General features: G+C 43.0%; 1 protein-coding gene across 1 annotated transcript in view; it reads left to right on the plus strand.

Moving 5' to 3' along the window:
- The first annotated feature begins 7,521 nt into the window (after positions 1-7,521).
- The window catches only part of LOC138569945 (metalloreductase STEAP4-like), a 393,415-nt gene continuing 382,679 nt past the window's right edge, over positions 7,522-18,257 (plus strand). Inside the window, exon 1 of the mRNA XM_069648411.1 lies at positions 7,522-7,806. The gene's annotated coding sequence lies outside the window, so the exon portion shown is untranslated. The remainder of the gene's footprint in view (positions 7,807-18,257) is intronic.

Consider the following 18,257-nt stretch of genomic DNA (forward strand, 5'->3'; position numbering starts at 1 on the left):
ACGCCATCTACACCACAATCCAAGCCTGGATAGCCTTGAAAGGACTATGTCTCAACAGTGACACGACTTAGCTTCTCCTGACCAGGTCCACTGAAACCCTAAAGAAACTCAACTCACAATTCAGCCACCTCACTATTACCAACATTAAAATCCCAGTCTATGAATAAGTGAAAACTCTTGGAGTGTACTAAGACTCAAAACTCTCCATGACTAGGCAAGTCAATGCCATCACCTCTGCTGCAGCATACCATGCCAAACTCGTAATTGCAGCTAGACCATTCGTCTCCAAGGACAAATGCCTTACCATTGCCAGAGCTATAACTATAGACTCGACTACTGGAATGCCCTCTTCCTGGGCACATCAGTAAAAAACATGGAAAAATTGCAAAATATCCAAAATGGCGCTCTCCTTGCAGCCATAGGCATCCCCAAAAGGGAATACATAACTGCCGCCAGGAAACAGGCGCACTGGCTACCCATTAAAGAGCATGTCCTATTCAAAACCCTCGCTCTAACCCACAAATGTGTCTACCAAACTGCCCCCTCCTGCCTGTCCCAGAGAATGCACATTTTGGCTTCCACTAGACCAACTAGAACTCTGTATTCGAACTTGCTCACAGTTCCTATAATCAATCGATTTAGAGCAGGAGGATCCAGCTTCCCTTACCTAGCGGCCCTTAAATTGAATTCCCTTCCACCATCCCTAAGAGCTGAAAACTCACGCATTGCCTTCCGCAGAGCAGTCAAGACACTACTCTTCACCTGACCAGCACCACACTCTATCTGTATACAGCACTCTTAATAATATTTGCTTTAATGTATAATGTATGTATCTAATCTGCATTTAGGCCACTCAGATGCCTCATGTAACCAAGCTCATCACATGTAACAGTGCCTCAAAGCACCAGGACTATTTGTGCGCTAAGTAAATCTAAATAAATAAATAAATAGTGTTTGATAGCAGAGTGAGAGTTGAGAGTGGCAAGATGAAGAAGGTTGCCAGCCTTAAAGGCCTTCCAGGGAGGGATACAAATCAGAGGTACGCTCTGCGCAGGTGAGGAGGGAGCTCAAGGTGGGGCTGAAGAGGAGGGAAGAGAGTGCAAGGTAGCCAAAGGGAGGAAGTAGGGGACAGCAGGAGATGAAAGGAAATTGATGAGGCGAGGGAAGCGCCTATCAAAGAGGAGGAGATTAGCCTGAGGGTCTTGGACCATGATGGTGTCATTTAGTTAGACATTAATGATGATCTTAGAGGAGTTCAAGGGGGCCATAAGGGCTTCTCAGTGGGTGCTACCATTAACGGGAGAGACAAGAGAGAGGACAGAGCACAGAGATCATATGATGAGTCCATAGATCTGGTGAAGGAACGACAAAGAGGATGTCGGTGAGTGTTTGTCTGGAGGAAGCGCTGGAATAGGTGTCAGCGATGGGGAGACCAGGATTGGAAGCCAAGATATTCTTTTTAAACTTCTTCCTACCAGACTTACTTAGAAGGGAAGGATAGCTGATGAGAAGCAGTTGGAGAAGATAGGAGAAACAGAAAGTGCCATGGGTCAGTAGAGAGGGTGGTGGCGGGAAGAGTAGAACAAGTGCAACGATATGGCACAGTCACTGGGCCAGCAGGTTACAGAGAAATATTAAATTCAATCAAAGGGCATAGCAAGTCTGCTCAAGAACACAGCTAGATTAAACTTAAAGCAAAATGCCCAGCTTTTTTTTACTTTCAAGCAAGAAGCAAAGCGGAGCTAAGATTGACTTCTAAATAAAATGCAAAAAGCACAGCTAAGTTTGACTTCTAAATAAAATGCAAAAAGTACAGCTAAGTTTGACTTCTAAATAAAAAGCAAAAAGCGCAGCTTAGTTTGACTTTTAAATAAAATGCAAAAAGCACAGCTAAGTTTGACTTTCAAGTAAAAAGCAAAGCACAGCTAAGTTTGACTTCTAAATAAAATGCAAAAAGCGCAGCTTGGTTTGACTTTTAAGTAACATGCAAAAAGCACAGCTAGGTTTGATATCAGAGTTGGGTTTAGATGCTGGTGGTGGGTTCAGAAACGTAATGTATATGAGAGCATATACATGGGAGAACAAGCAGGGAAGAAAAGTGAAAGTCAAAAGAGGGTGGGGGTAGTCAGAAGGAGGGAACTAACCCATGTTAAAGGATGTGGGAATGTCTTGATAGTCGAGATTTCAATGAAGAGTGAGGTTGCAACATCATGGAGGATCAGGTTCTGGGCTGCAGGAATGAGCCAAGTAGCATTCTGTTAGCAGACATGGAGAAGACAGGGGCCTTTGTCGTGGACCTTGGTAGGTCGGGTCATCTCCTGCCTCCCGGATGATCTGATTGGCCTATCAAGAGCAGGCAACCAATGGGAGAGGGGAGAGGAGCCAGGCAAGGCTGTTCAATGCACAAAAAAACGTGCAACCATGTTGAAGGGCCAGAGAAACAATTAGGCCAAAGCAGAAATAGTTGACAAGATCGAAAACCCAGTGGATGGGTTTGATCCTGCAAACCACCTGCCGCCAGCAATTAAATGCCATCATTTTTCTTTTTTTCAGATAAAGGGTGAATAATCTGCACATGTGCGCGATGCACGCCAACAAAAAGCGATGTCAGTGGTATGGTTATGTATTGTTATGTATTGTATTGTTATTTTTAAAAGTGTGCAGGCCATTGTTTTGTATAAAAGAGTGCATGCTTTGATAACTCACAATGTTTTTAGCCAATGTGCAGTGAGATTAAATGATTTGCAGAGGATTACACACTTTGGTAAAGTAGCGTGCTACAAGCCCCTTATTATGGCTGGTCTCTTGGTGACTGTTGTGATACATTGCACAACCCCAACTAATCACATTTAAGCAGCATGGAAAAGGGAAAAAGAATATCGGCTGTAAGAATAGCATATGCCCAGGTACTTTTGGCCCATAGCAAAAACCAAAGGCTTGCACCCATGAATATACGCACAGCAACTGAACATATATTTAAAAGTGAAATATACAAATATAGATGTCCCGGAAGGTGCTCGCCTTGGAAGTAAGACTACACGAAGCAACGTAGGTTTGATCCCCGGGTCCGTGTTTAGAAACCTCTCAGTAATTAAGCGTGTTATAAGTATGCAACTAAGACAACAACAACCACAAAAAAATTCTATAACAGCGCCTTGATGCCCCCGGGCTGTGTGAGCACATTAAAAATGCAAATAAATAAATAAACAGATGTCATGTTATATTACGTTATCGACACTTATAATTTGTGTCGGTCGCCCAAAAGCATCATGGCGCTATACCCTAAGCAATGTACGCACTGGTTGAGTACCCACAAGAAATAAAAAAGAAATGTTTTCAAGGACCGCTGGAAAGAAATATAGGCCTCAATAGCATGCAGGTTAAGAGGAAGATAATTCCAAGCCTGTGCTGCAGCCACCGAGAAAGCACAGCTTCCAACCCGAGAGAGTCTACACCTAAGAACTGAGAAAGTCAAAGAACACCGGGAGCGCAGTGCTCGCAGGGGAACATAAGGGCAAATCTTCACCTGGAGATTTCTGCCCCTTTTTTGTAAAAGGCTCTTTGCACTAAGCAATAGACATAACCCTCACATTGTGCTCAACTGGAATGCAGTGGAGCTGGCGAAGAATGGGAGTCATATAGGCACCATGCAGGGGCGAAGTACCGTTCTATCAGCCATGTTTTGCAACAACTGAAGATGGTGCAGCAAATAGTGCGGTGCAGCCAAATGAAGCAAATTGCAATAATCAAATCCACTGATTAACAGAGAGGAGACTACAGGGGCCTGAAATGTAACAGGAATAAAAGGAAAAACCTTGCGTAGTGTCCGCAGCTTGAAATTACCCTTTTGACAAGTGGCTGACGCCTGATCTCACCTTTATAAAGAAGACATAATCTTGATGTCTAGGTCTTTGACCGATGAAACAGGTGTAGGAAAAGGGCCCAAACTAGAGGGCCAGAACGCTGGGGTTGAGATCAGAGAAGGATTAGAAGTACCAACATCCAGCACCTCTGTCTTTTACCCATTGAACTTAAGCCAGTTCCTGGCCATCCATCCACCCACGGCCTCCAGGCAACTCCTCATCTGAGACAGATCGAGCCGCAGAATAATCTGTGTGTCGTTGACATAGGAGTAGCACAGGAAGCCATGTACGTAGATGATGCCAAGAAGCGGCTGGATGCAAACGTTGAACATAGTGGACGGCAACAAGGAGCCCTGAGGTACTCCACATAAAAGAGGTACAGATTTGGACTGAAAAGGTGGCAGAGAAACAGATTATGAGTGTCCTGCCAAAAAAAAAGCAAACCGGGCCAAAACCTGACCAGATAGGCAAGCGGAAGAGGGATGGGAGACCAAGGTGGGCTGGTCCACGGTTGCAAATGCTGCCGAAAGATATAATAGAATAAGGGCACCCAACACTCCCTGGTCCACTAACCACATCAAATCATCAACTACTAACATCAAGACATATTCAGTACCTAGGCTCAGGGTAAAATCCAATTGAAAGGCGTCAAAGAAGGAAGATAGTTCAGGAAAATAGTTTAGGAGAGGAGAAACCAGAGTCCCAAGTGGTTTCATAAGAAATGGAAGCAATCAACCTTCTCCATAGAACACAAAATAACACTGGACTTTAAAAAAAAGTAATGAACGCCAGAAAAATATCCTGAGAGAGGAAATCAAATCCTTGAGCAAGCTATCCAACCGAAAAAAAAGCAATCGGTTGAATCCACCCTCTAAAGGAAAGTTATGCTGTCCACCCACATGTGTCCTTTACTTGTGCTTTGAAAAGTGCCACAATCTGGGGGAAAACAGTGCCCAGTATTGCAAACTCTGAATGTGGGCAAATCGCGTGACTTACATGCCTTCTCATCATATCCCCTCCTCACCCACATGTCTGGTTTTCAACAATACTCTGCATTATAAAGATAACTTGAAAAGTACACATACCAGAGTGTCGCTAAAATATATAATTTCTTATAGAACTATGTTAGGCAAAATGTGTCCAATTGTTGCATTATTGCCCCATCTTTATTGTGAGACTCCAAATAATTGTAATTGGTTATTTATAATGCACTTAATATCCAAGCTTTATAAGCGCGGACCCGGGGATCGAACTTGTGTTGCCCCATGTTGTCTTGCTTCCATGGCGAGCGTGATGCCCCTGAGCTATCCTCCCAAGACTTACCATAACAAAATGCAATTCAGCAAAAGGCCATAAATTGGTCTCTGAGTGCAAAACTTTCAAGGACTGACAGAAGCACAGTGTAAAAAAAAAGAATGCAGATGCCATGTGTTATGAGATATTTAAAACTACGAAAACACACACTGTTCAGGACTGTGGACTGTCTCCCATCCATGCAGTAACCTGGACTGACCCTGCTCAGTTTCAAAGTTAGAAAGGATCCACACAAAATAAATGAGTCAGACTTGCAGCATAATTAAGAGGAACATTACAATTTCTCCCCAGCATAAATAGAAGCATTTTTCAGCACATTTCATCAGTCTACCAAACAGGTTTCTTGCATCTTTGCCAGGTCTCTTTTCAGTCACTTCTGAATATTACTCTTCATTCTTGCCATCCAAGTCAGAAGGAGTGTCATTGTCAGGTAGCTCACTGTCTCTGGAATAGCAGAATTCAGTATGCCAGTCATCGCAAGGTTTGTGAATCCTTTAGAAGTATCACATTATATTTTTAGCAGTTATGAGTAAAATGTTTAAGATACGCTCACTGTAACCCAGAGCAAATGAATGTCCATGTAACTAAGTCACTTCCATGCAATAGCGCATCAATGCCTCTGGGATGCTTGTGCACTCTATAATTAAAAAAAAATAAAAATAAGTGAGTGATCCTTTCATATTGGTTATTATGTGACTGTCAAGGTGAAAGGGTGTGTTTGCCTTGTGAGCCATGCCTTGCCTGATGAAGATGGCATCCATTACCTTCAATGTTGACATCTGAAGGAAAGAGTCCTTAATAAGGACCCTGGAGTCCCCTGCACAACCAAAATACTGAGTTTAAAACAAGGATTGCTTTGAACCTACAAATTTGTCATCAAAAGCAGCGATTCAAAGGCACTTGTAATTAGGATACTTTCAAAGATAATTGAATCAAACAAACATTCAATGATGTGGTCAAATAAACAATACAGAGCTCAATGCTTTTCGGGCAATCCCCTTCATCAGGAGCTTGAATTGGGTCATCGGTTTAGCACTTTAAATCTTACATTACTATAATTAGCCATATCTGTGTTAAAATACTAAACTTCATAAATATCATGGAACAGTGGGGAATCTAACTTCCATATTACTGGTCCCTATTCACATGGATTACAGTGGCTAATCCTCTTCATCAACTTCACATCACAACTAGTGTTATCTGCAAAAACAATAACATTAAAGTAAATTAAAGTAACTTCATGCCAAATGTGAGGAATGCTGCCTTGGGTTTATTTGAAACCAACATGCAGAAAGACCTGATATTCATCAAATTCACTGACTCCAGAAGGTATAATCTTCGTAAACATCAACATAGGTTATTGAAACAACTTGCGGATGACAGAACAATTGAAATCAAGCCTGTGACAAGGGTGGGGCCATCATCACTATGGACGTGTAGCAGAACTCCAAGATGGAATGACCTGAGTCCTTGTCTCATTTCAGGTCTGCAGGCCCACACCATGTAAGCACAGGCCTGCAGGCCATGTTGCCATAATGCCCTCTTGCCAGCAAGGTGGCCAGGGTCCGCATGTGCTGGGTAAGGCCTGCCCTGCCCCATCCAAGACCGTGTGTCCCCTGGCAACCTCTCGAGGCACTGGGCATGTGTTGTGCTGGCATCCCATGGCACCCACAGGGGGCCACTGGATGTCCATGGCTGATCCCCCAACAACGTCAAGAGCTGATGGGTGCAGGTAGGTAAAAGACCCAACTAGGTGAGCGTGGTTTGCATGTACCCAATCGTAGCCATTGTGTTGGCCATGCTTCTAAGTGGTTATTACTAAGTAAATGTCACAAGGAGATAAAGGAGACTCGTGAGCACTATAGAACCTTTTCTTGATTCTTCTAACGCGTAATCTAATCGAAATCCCTCAACCAGATCATCATTCACATTGCCTGTTCCAAACTGTTGTGAAAAAAAGTCACAACTAAATAAAGGATGTAGACGGGCAGCATAAGTAGGAAGAACAGTACACACAGCAGAATGTCAGTCTTGATAAACTGTCTTTATAACTCCTGCAATACTCCATGAAAGGAAGATGCTGACTGAGCGCATAGAAGCAAACTGCTATATATGTTCAAAGAAGTTGTTAAATCAACGCACAACTGACCGTTTTTAAATACGTGTTCTTGTTTTATTATTTATTATTACGTGCAACTCGCCCATATGCCTCAATGCGCATTAAAAAAAAAGACAAAACAGGCAATAAATGAACAAGAGAGTAGTGAACGCGAAGAAAAAATAATCAATCCATTATGTTACCGTCCCAAAACATAGACAGCCCTCTGAAACACAAGCTGGTCATTTTGTGAAGAAATCGCTTTCAGATGTGAGGCTGGTTTTGGGAATTACCCTGAGCAGTTCGGTAAAGTGTGTTTTGTCAGAGCCCTCCCGGATTTCTCAATATGGGAGGGCTCGCGAGGTTGTGAAATGTCTGCGGGAATAAACCGAGAAGTCCAGCCAGCAGACCGCAGTGCCTAGAACGCCAGAAAGGAACAGTAGCGTTATAGATCTGCCCTCTCAGAACGGCTTGGTTTCAGCGCCAGGCAACGGCAACGCTCTTTTTTCAAGGAGGCAAAAAGTCATTAAGGTAAGCAAAACACGTTCTGCGCTTATGTTTCCTGGGACATCATACAATATTTACCTGGTTACCACTTTACGCACGAAGCTTGGCAAGGAATACTTTGTTTTACTGAAGCATAACATTACACATTAGAGTTCGCTACTTTAAATGGTTTTCAGAACTTAACAAACAGAAGCTGAACTGCTTTAGTGAAAGTCTCGGATAATTAGTTTATTCTGTTAATTGAAAAATATGAATTGTGGTGTAGGCAGCACATCATTGTTTGATGATTTATCTGGCGTTGGTTTTAAATACCCGTGTGTGTGTTTGAAGATTGCCGTGTTCTAAATTAAAGATAGTTGTCAATCCCTTAAATTAAGCTGCATTGTGTTTTCTTCAACTTCCGGGTAGATTCTTGGCAATATTTCCGTTCAGAAACTGAAAATGAGTTTGCCAAACGTTGACCTACCGGATTTGCCTATTGTATTATCAATAATGGATCTGTGGGATTGTTTGTCAGAGGAAACTAATGGTCTCGTATGTGGTTCTTTCGCGTTAACCTTGGATGACACTGTGACGAATAATGCGGGGGTCAAAACGCATTCTGTCTATATTGCAACATGTCACCGTACGCTGTGGATACCGTTTTGTCATTTACAGTGCCCTTTTCATGTTGTGCAGTAATAAGGCAAATACAAAATACACAAGAGAAGTCAGAACCGGGGATGCATTGTTTGAAGCATGTGTCATTCTAGTCACAGCTCGCAACTGTCGTGGTGATAGAATACGCCTTCATGTTTTTGTGATTTTTGTGCCGATGTTTGTAACGTATGTAAGGGGTGTTGGCTACACGAGTTAAGTGAAAGAACAACATATGTACATACCTGTATTATTTCATTAATAGTTTACATATTGTTTGGAGATTTGTACAGTGCCAGCTCTGTCAAGTTGTCAGAGAATTGATTGCTATAAGGCAGTGAACATAGATTGCTATTACTAGATTACTAAACAGTATATTATTTATTCCAAAAGTGCCTCTGGCGAAGCGACTGTTACTCTGCAGGAGCACAGGGATGAATAGCAGTTTCTAAATCCTTACCCCCTCACTGATACTAAACCAGCAATGATCTCAATCATAAAGATGAAACAGGCACACAATCAGGGGCGTCATTTAACAAAAAAGCTAGGGGTAGCGGCATTGACCCCACCCCGAAGTGATATCGCGGGACGCAATGGAACACAACCTTTCACTCGTTGACAAAACAGGAAGTGCCATCACATAGCATTGTACACTACAAAAAATATGGTTATAATATCAGTATAATGTGATGTACATTTCATACAAGAATGGATCGCCATATGTATCGTTAAGATCAGTGTGTATAGGCCCATATTACCAAATTACTGCGAATGCGAGCAGACTCCCATGACCAAATGATAATGATGTGTTATTATATAGCACTTACGCTTAAGCGCTTTATATAGAAAAAATATACACCCAATATCACCCAAACCTGTGTTGGTACTCATTTATCAACCTCAGAAGGATGAAAGGCTGAGTTGAGGCATTTAAGAACAGACTAAATCAGTGACTCACCCTCTGAAGTGTGCCTGAAATAAACCTTTAATGAGTTTAGCAATTATTGTATAGAATTCCAGAAAGACACATTATTTGTGGCCTGAACAAGAAAGCCAGCCACTCCAGAAGTAAAGAGCCAAATGGTGCTGGCCACAGCCCAGGAGCTTGCATTACAAAAACAAAAAGAAAAAAAGAAAAAAGAAAATACTCGCAAGGGAGACCTCAGAGGTAGCAGTTACGACCTCTGGAGACCCCTAAATGACGTCCCTGCACACAATATGAATGATATAGCTCCTTCCCCACTTTAAGGTAACATGCAACAACAATAGTAAAGTAAGTATCAAAGTAAAAAATAAAAATGTCCAATCAAGCTGTGGCAAATTCTCTTCTGCCCTGCAGGAGTAGAAGGATGAGTAGAGTCAAAAGCCTGCACACTTCTACAAACCAAGAGTTAAACCGATCATACAGGTGAAACAGGCACAGTTAAGAGATATACGTCCTTCACCTTTTGTGGTACCATGGGCAGACGGAAGGCTATACTCTCAAGAGTGTTGAGCATATGAAACTGTAGCAACACAAACAGCACAGTATAAAAGCACAAAATGAAGGAATGTCAAATCAAGGTTCTTTACAAATATATATACTTACACTTAACACACACCATATGCACTAATAACAAAATAGAAAACACTACACAACCACACACCTGTAGAAAGAAAACGAATATGAAAGATATCAAGAGGAAGCATTCTGGGTGATGAGATAGGGGGAGAACAGCTAATTAAAACCACAATGATACCAAAAGATATGTTCTTGAAGTGCAAAAGGGATTAAATTAATCTAGCCTGTCTCTAGGGCCGAAAATGGGCCAGGGGACAGTTATCAGGTGATAATACCTTTGCAGTCACTTGGCAGTTTTACAACTGCAAACCAGGCTTCTTGGCGCGGTTCAGTTTGGTTCAAAATGTAGATGTCATGGTTGTCCAGTGGCAAGCAGATGTCGAGGCGGGGTCGAACTAAAGAACGCTGCAGTTTGAAGCAATGGTCGAGTGATGTGAATGTTGGGTGTCGCCAAGTTTGGTTCAAAGGTCGAGATTCGGCGGCACACAGGCTGATGACGGAATGAGCAGATGAGTTGGTTTGATGCCAGGCTGGAAGGATGGGCTTTGGAGAGTACACCAAGGTCAGTTTGATCGTCAACTGGATTGGTGATGAAGAGATGGGTGGTACAAACTGCGGTTCAAGCCACTGTAAAAGCAGCAATACTTCTTTGTTCAAGCCAAGGAAATGATGTGCTTTTAGCTGGTACAGTGCGCAGGCAAACTGGTGTCAATGGGAGGAATTACGGTTTGAAAATCAATTAGTGTCATAGGCAGCTCCAGAGGGTCTTGTTGGTTTGAAACAGTGTCGAACAAGCTCGAATTGTGGCACACAGTGGTTTGATGGTGAAGGAGCAGGAATCCTGGCTGTCCTGGCTCTCAGGAGCTGTGATTCCCACTCCACGGTTCCAAGGGCAAATTGAGTATTTTTCTCGGACTCCCAATTATGGGGGAGGTTGGCACACATTTTCATAGGTCCTTTGCTGAGGTTCTGGGCAGCATTGTGGCTGGCAGGGGTCCTGGTCTTGCTCCAGCAGCAGGTCACCCCCAATGTGCCCTGCTGATGGTTAGGAGCCAGAGCCTGTTTCTGCCTTGGACTGCCTTTCTTCACCTCATAACTGGAGGACTTTGGAAAGCACTACTCTCCCAACAGCATCCAACAAAATGTTCTTCAAGGTTTGAAGTCGAGAGATGATACAAAGAAGGAGTGGGAGATCGCTTCTTTTAAAAGAACATTTAGACAGGTGTTTGGTCAAGCCTGCTTAAAGATCTAATCCCTGTCCTTGGAACAAATAGATTTTGCCTTTTTTGGCATCACGCCCAAAGTGCATTTGGCTTAAGGAAGTTGAGTTGGCAGGAAGGAAAGATAGATGCAGGGAGAAACACAATGTTGTAACTTTCCTCCAGCAGTAAGGAGCTCCCTCTGTCCACACCAACTCTGCCCCTCCCCTTTCTCAATAGAATCAAAGGCACTTTTGGTATGCATCACCATGATTTATTGCAACTCCTTTTGTGAATTGGTCTTCCCTTTGATTTCTGGTCCCAGGACAGCTTTCTATGTAGTGACTGTCTTTCTGGGGAGGGTGTAACCTGCCCTTGCCAAGGAACAAAGAGGAGCACACTCTCATGGCTACAGCGTTGCTGGTAGAAACCAAGACAACCTGCCTGAGGGGGGCATACACATAAGCCTTCCAAAGCTGAGCTGGGATCACAGGGCTTACACAGGTGTGATATAAAATCGGTGTGGCTGGACTAATTATAAGAGATGCTAGCCACTGTACCTCAAACTCAGGAATGGTTTATATGTACAGTTTAATGAGCCACCAGATTCACATTCTCACAGTTATGTAATTTTTGGAAAAGGCGTGTACATGTTAAATGCAGCCATGCACTTCAGTGATTTTGACTGACACCTCATCTGTCCTTAGGCACCTGTGAGCTGAACTTTCTCTGTGTCACTAGATAGCAGGTGCTGCAATCAGGATACTTATTCAGCAGGTCACAGGTGTACACTTTGCTTTTGGCATAGAGATTAAGGATTAGAGACCTGGTTAGAAACCAGGTCACCCTTTCTGCAATGGAATTAGCCATGTAATTTTATCAATTAATACAAATAAAAAAAAACAGGGCTTCTACCTCTTGCCAGATGGCAATTCTTCACACAAGGTTCCCTTAAAATAAGGCTTTCATTAAACTAGAAAGATCGAAACTCTATAAAAAAGGCTTAACTTCCCTCCCGCCCCTATAATGAAATACACACTGAATGCATACTAGTGGATAATAAGACACTCTAGGTATGAAGAACATTTGTATTCAGATAATTGTAGAAAAGTTAAAAAGTTCAATATTATGTCTTTCAAGGTATAATGGTGGGTCTTAAAGGTCATTATGCCAGATAAAACATTGCAGGTGGGACTGAACCACTGCAGATGCCTTCATGTGTTCTTTCAGGAACTTGGCATTTGCTAGCCAGTGTTATGGGTTTGAGGTGGTTGAGCTGGTTCAGCATAATTCAGCAATGTGGTGCAATTCAGATAGCCACAACGCTTGAGGCTCGAGAAGCTTTGAAAAGGCAGAGGTATTGTGATCCACATGGTTCAATGGGGCTTTGAGGCAAGGATTCAACTCATTGGCGAGATGTCTAAAATCCAGATGCAACAGTGCACTGTGATTCGACATGTGGCAACTAAGAAGCTTGGCACTGGTGGTGATGTGCAGTTTGACTGGATTGAAGCAATTTGAGGCTCTTCAAAGTGTAGAGGTTAACGGCAGCTATCTTTGGCCTATGCAGCTGCTTTAAAGCATTAACAGTGCTTGCAGCAGGTCAAATCCAGCTCATAATGTCAGAGTGTTGCTTCTTTTGGTCATTTGGTTGCTGCGAGGCCCTCAATCGGGTCTGTGAGGGAAGATGAGTATACAGTCATATGCCATTCCCAGAAAGGAGGTCTGACAGGGACACTTGCATGAATTACCACTTCAGCATGCAGAGTGCTGGGTAACAGTATCCAACTGCAATCAGGACATTTCACCAGTAGGTTGATTAAACTGTTCCCCAACAAGGTTTCAGTTCAATCCTTTTCAAATTAGTGCAAATATGGTTAGTTAAGATGATTCCCTAGAGGGAGCTTAACGCTGGTTCATTAAGTGTATAGTTATTTTCCCACTGCTATTGGTCCATTCCACGCCTTCTGGAAGGGGCCAATCCTTGCTGCTGTTACAAGGGGATGTCAGCTCCCAGAGGGCCGTGCCTGCAAAAGGTCAGGAGGGGTCACAAGAAGAACTTGTGGCATAGGCATTTTTGAAAATGGCATAACCCTTCTCCAGGTAAACATTCTCTCCTTAGCTTCACTACACTTCACCCCCTCCTGTCTGCCTGAGATCAACAAGACTCCAGTAATTATCCCCTTTGTGTAACTTCCCCATTTTGGTTGAGAAGATCCCATTGTAGTACCCAGCTCCCACCCTACCCCTCAGAGTTTATCGTGTCCTACTCAAAATGTGTTAAGCTTTCCTTGCAGAGAACAAAGGGGTGTCCTAAACAGGGACAAACATCTGCTGTGGTTGGTAATTCCAGCCCAGACAAAAATGCACAAATGGGTCTGACAAATGCAGGAGTCACAGGAAACAAGTTGATAAAAAATGGTATCAGATCAGTTTTGCCATTAATAATAGTATTTCGCGATTGCCCATTATAACAATCTAGACATAGCTTTATGTATCCAATTAACCAAAGTTCTGCCACCAGGCCATGGGGATACACAGTTGTATATAGTTTAAATCATGGGTACCTGCTGTTAAGTGCAGCTGCGGCTGTTGGATATAATAGGAATCCAACATGCTGTTTTTCTGGAATGCACAAGTGTCTCTGCAACTGCTATGTTTTCAAATCAGATTACAGCTGCTGGTGTGATGGTAGAGAGAGTATAGCAAAAGTACACATGTGTGACTTATGCTTTTTTCGCATGGAGAATTCGAAAGTGAGGATTCTTAGCTGAGCTCACTTTCTGAGAGATAAAAACAGTATAATTTTGCATAGCAAAACAGACACATGCTTAGGAAAGCACACCTTAGCCTATGGCATTCTACCACAGTTCCAAAAATAGGCATTGATTTTTAGAAGTATAATTTGCCTGGATTGAAGCCACATTCTGGATAGTTTAAAAGGCAGTTATATATGGCTAGATGGAGGAGTCAGATATGCAGACATGGCCTCTGTTTCTTTTTCCACAAAGCAAAAGTAAGTCTTGGTTATTTTGTTATCATAGCCACAAGGAAGTTAAGCAGAGTCTCTATCTGTCTAGCAAGATCAGGTAGGGTGCAACTACCTCATTAATGTTTGCTATTAAGATGGGGGATCTTCAAGAGTAGCTACATTGCTTAATAACTATCAAGGAGGTGCTACAACTATGGTAAAGATGTATTTGGCACCTTTGATCCTTGTATTGTGATAAGACAACAATCATCTGTTTCCTGAATGGACAGAGTTTGAATCCTCAACCTACTAATACATTTGATTACTATCCAGTGGTACAACAATGTTTGTTACCAATCTTAACATTCTTTGGGATCTGAGGAAAGGAGCACATGTTGCTAAGTTGACTCCATTCTCACTGACCTCTTTGTGGTCACTCTTCCTAATCAACCCAAAAGCAAGCATCCAAACCAGACTTAATGGCACCCTACCCATCTGAAGTCATATCTTTCCCCTTTGCTTTCTCTACACCCATGCCAGGGCCATTGATTAGACCTTTGTAAGATTAATCTTGATGCTTGCCTCTCTCTTTGACCTCTACTATGTCATCTCTCATAGGGCCTCATTACGAGTCACCCGGTATGGAAATAACGGTGGCGGTAAACCCGCTGCCACTGTTCTTTCCATACCGGGTGATCTCGAGTCCTGCGGGCGCAGGTGGCATTCCCGCCAGGCCTGACCTGGCGGGTTTAACACCACCCGCCTGCAGGCAGACGTGGAAACACCGGCACCATCACGAGATGGTGCCGGTGTTTCCACTTCCCCATTTCCCATTGAGTCCCATTCCCATTGAGCCCCATTCCCATGGGACTCAATGGGAATGGGGATTTACCAAATTCAGCCTCTGGAATTCCCGGGTCACCGGGGTCATAATGCCCCGGTAATTCTGGGAATCACGGAGGCGGAATGGTAATACGAGTCTGTCGGTAACCTGCCGGAATTTCAGGCACAGTTACCGCCGGACTCGTAATGAGGCCCATAGACTCTCCCCCTGACCCATACCTGGTATCAGTCTTCTCATATACTCTAAGAAGAAGGTTATACATTTCCTCATGCAATGCTAGTGTAAGGCCCACTCCCCGGCTGTCTTTGCCTACTACAATTAATTTCTCACACCTCTTATTCTGACTATTACTTTGGTAATACTCCTAATGTACAGACTACCTCCTTTCTATCTGATACAGTCCCCACAAAAATGTGGCACACCATCCAGGATATTCTCACCACCACCCTGTGATTCCATCCACATCCATTTCCTCCTCTCTCATGAAAGTTCTTTGCCTGTTGCTCCCCCTGTAAAATGTCATCAATATAACATACCGTGACCGCCCACCTCCATCCTTCTGCTCACCTTCCTCTTTCCTCACTCCCCTTTATTTATGATATATCTCCCGCACTATCCTTGCTGAGCAGGCACACATCTTCTGGGCAACCAGCCCTCCTTTTGGTCCCTTTACCTTGCAGGCAATCCAGCACCTGGTAACCCTTACCTACCATTTCCTCTCAAGTATTTACAACCTCCCTACTTGCATTTGAAGTAGCTAACCACTTAGCTATTCTAAAATGAAACTCTGTTGGGGCCAACAAACTGGTTGTCTGTCTTTCCCTCTCTACCCTCACTGCTACAAAATACATGAGTTTGCAGTCTTCACATGTTTAATTACCTACCTGACATTTAATTGATTCTGCAACTCAGTGTAAGCTGGGTTCGGTGGCCGAGCTTCCTCAAAAATGCCACTCACTTGTTTCTGCAACTTCCTTGGCACTGACCACCACTCTACACTCTTAATCTCCCTTCTGCCGTTGACACTCTAGACTTTGCCTCACATCTCAAAATGTGTATCTAAGGTTAGAATCCATGACACGGTATCACCTTTTACCTATCAGAACAGTCTTTCTCTGTTTCATGGGACACTGCTTGACATCCAACTCCCCAGTGAGTGTTACAAAGGCATATCTTCTTGGCACATTTCTCTTCATACTCTGCATGTAATCTCAGGAGGATTGCACAGGGGTAATGCTCTAGTCTAGGAAGCAAGACCACACAGAGCAACAGAGGTTCAAATCCCAAATTGTCATCTAGAAACCAAACTCAGGTATGGTATTAGCCACGTTACAAAAATACAATAAAATAAAATAAAACTCATACTAATCTCTGCTTGGACATATTCTAAAATGTTCTTCTCAGACAAAGAATGCCGACCAGATGAGAGCAAAACGGGGCTCCATCCGCAGTCAACATTTATTCGTGATGATAACACTATGCCTAACAAATTAATCACATTTGAGAAATGTGTCCTTAGAGACCTTAAAAAACTAGAAAATCATCATAGGCCAATCCGATACAACTTAACAAAGCAAGCAAGGCAGGCACTTATGTCTCTTACCAACAATTCACATATTGTAATAAAACCTGCCGACAAGAGTGGTGGCATAGTTGTCATAAACCAGGCCCACTACCACACTATGGTTTCAGAACTCCTCACTATACCAGGGAGCTACCGCCCCCTCCAAAAAAGATCCTGCCAAGGAGATCCAGAAGTCAATATTAGAGATCACAAAGTATGCACTCCAGCGGAGTTGGATCACCCAAAAAGAAGCAGAATTTCTCAATAAAGCAAACTATTTTATTCCTAAATTCTACGCCATCCCTAATATTCACAAAGATGCAATTAAACCTCCAGGGAGACCAATTCTAGCGGGCTGTGGTACTACCCATGAACCTATATGTCAATTTATTGACAAATACCTTCAACCAATTAGTCAGAAACCAATTAGCCAGAAAACAGAAACATACTTAAGGGACAGTACTTCAGTCATCTCATTGTTCGAAGGTAAGCACTTTGACCCCGCTTCCAGTCTTTTGGTCACACTTGACATTGTAGCCTTATACACTAACATTCCTCATGATGAGGCCATGGAATCCATACGCTCTAGCCTCACGTTTTCTACTTCATGCAACAAGGCCCCAGTGGAATTCATCATGGAACTTTTTTCTCTAGCGCTCACTAAAACATTTTTCCAATATCAGGACCAGTTCTATGAACAAACCCAAGGAACGGCCATGGGGGCAGTATTTGCCCCGAGCCTGGCCGTCATATTTATGGCTGACTTTGAAGCAAAAGTCATATTTTCAGATCTAAACCCTTATCGCCAGCATATTGAGAACTGGCGTAGATACATAGACAGCATCATCTTCATTTGGCACAGCACTACAGACAATCTAAATGCTTTCTTGTCATGGCTCAACCGATGCCACCAGACCATCAAATTTACTATCTCCACGAGTAACACTCAGCTTCCATTTCTGGACCTCCTGATCCAGCATCAGACCAACAAACTGGTTTGTTCATTATTTACCAAACCTACTGATCATAACACATTATTGCATTTGGACAGTTTCCATCCACGCACACAAAAATAAAATCTACCTTACTCTTAGTTCTTGAGACTCAGAAGGAATTGTACATCAGTATCCGACTATGACCATCATGTGTGGATTTGACTACTAAATTCAAACAAAGGGGTTACCCAAAAAACGTGTTTCTGATTCATCTAAACGGGCAAGATTTACCCCACGCGAAACCCTGCTACAACCCAAAGATAAGACATCACAAGACAAATTAGTCTGTGCCCTTTCACATAGCCCGCATACCTTTTTGATTAAAAAAACTATTAAAAAACATTGGTCTGTGGCACAGCTGTCTCTCCCTGAAGAACCTCTCCTGATTGTTGTCATGAAAAGGCAAACAAACCTGAAGGCCCAACTGGTTCATGCTTCGACCCAGAACAAATCCTCTAGAACAATAACATCCAGCTGGGACTTGCAACCCCTCACAGGGCATTTCCCTTGTGGAACTTGCTCTGTTTGTAAATTTGCAGTTAAAGTTAAAATGTTCCCTTTGAATGGAAAAACCCGGGAAATACGTCACCATTCAAACTGTAAAACACCATGAGTAATCTACTGCATTCAGTGCCCGTGTGGACTTAAATACATAGGCAAAACCACACATCCAGTCCATACGCGAATCACGGAACACCGATCCCG

This window comes from Ambystoma mexicanum, chromosome 2q (genome assembly GCF_040938575.1).
Source record: "Ambystoma mexicanum isolate Mex_15411 chromosome 2q, UKY_AmexF1_1, whole genome shotgun sequence".
Taxonomy (NCBI): domain Eukaryota; kingdom Metazoa; phylum Chordata; class Amphibia; order Caudata; family Ambystomatidae; genus Ambystoma; species Ambystoma mexicanum.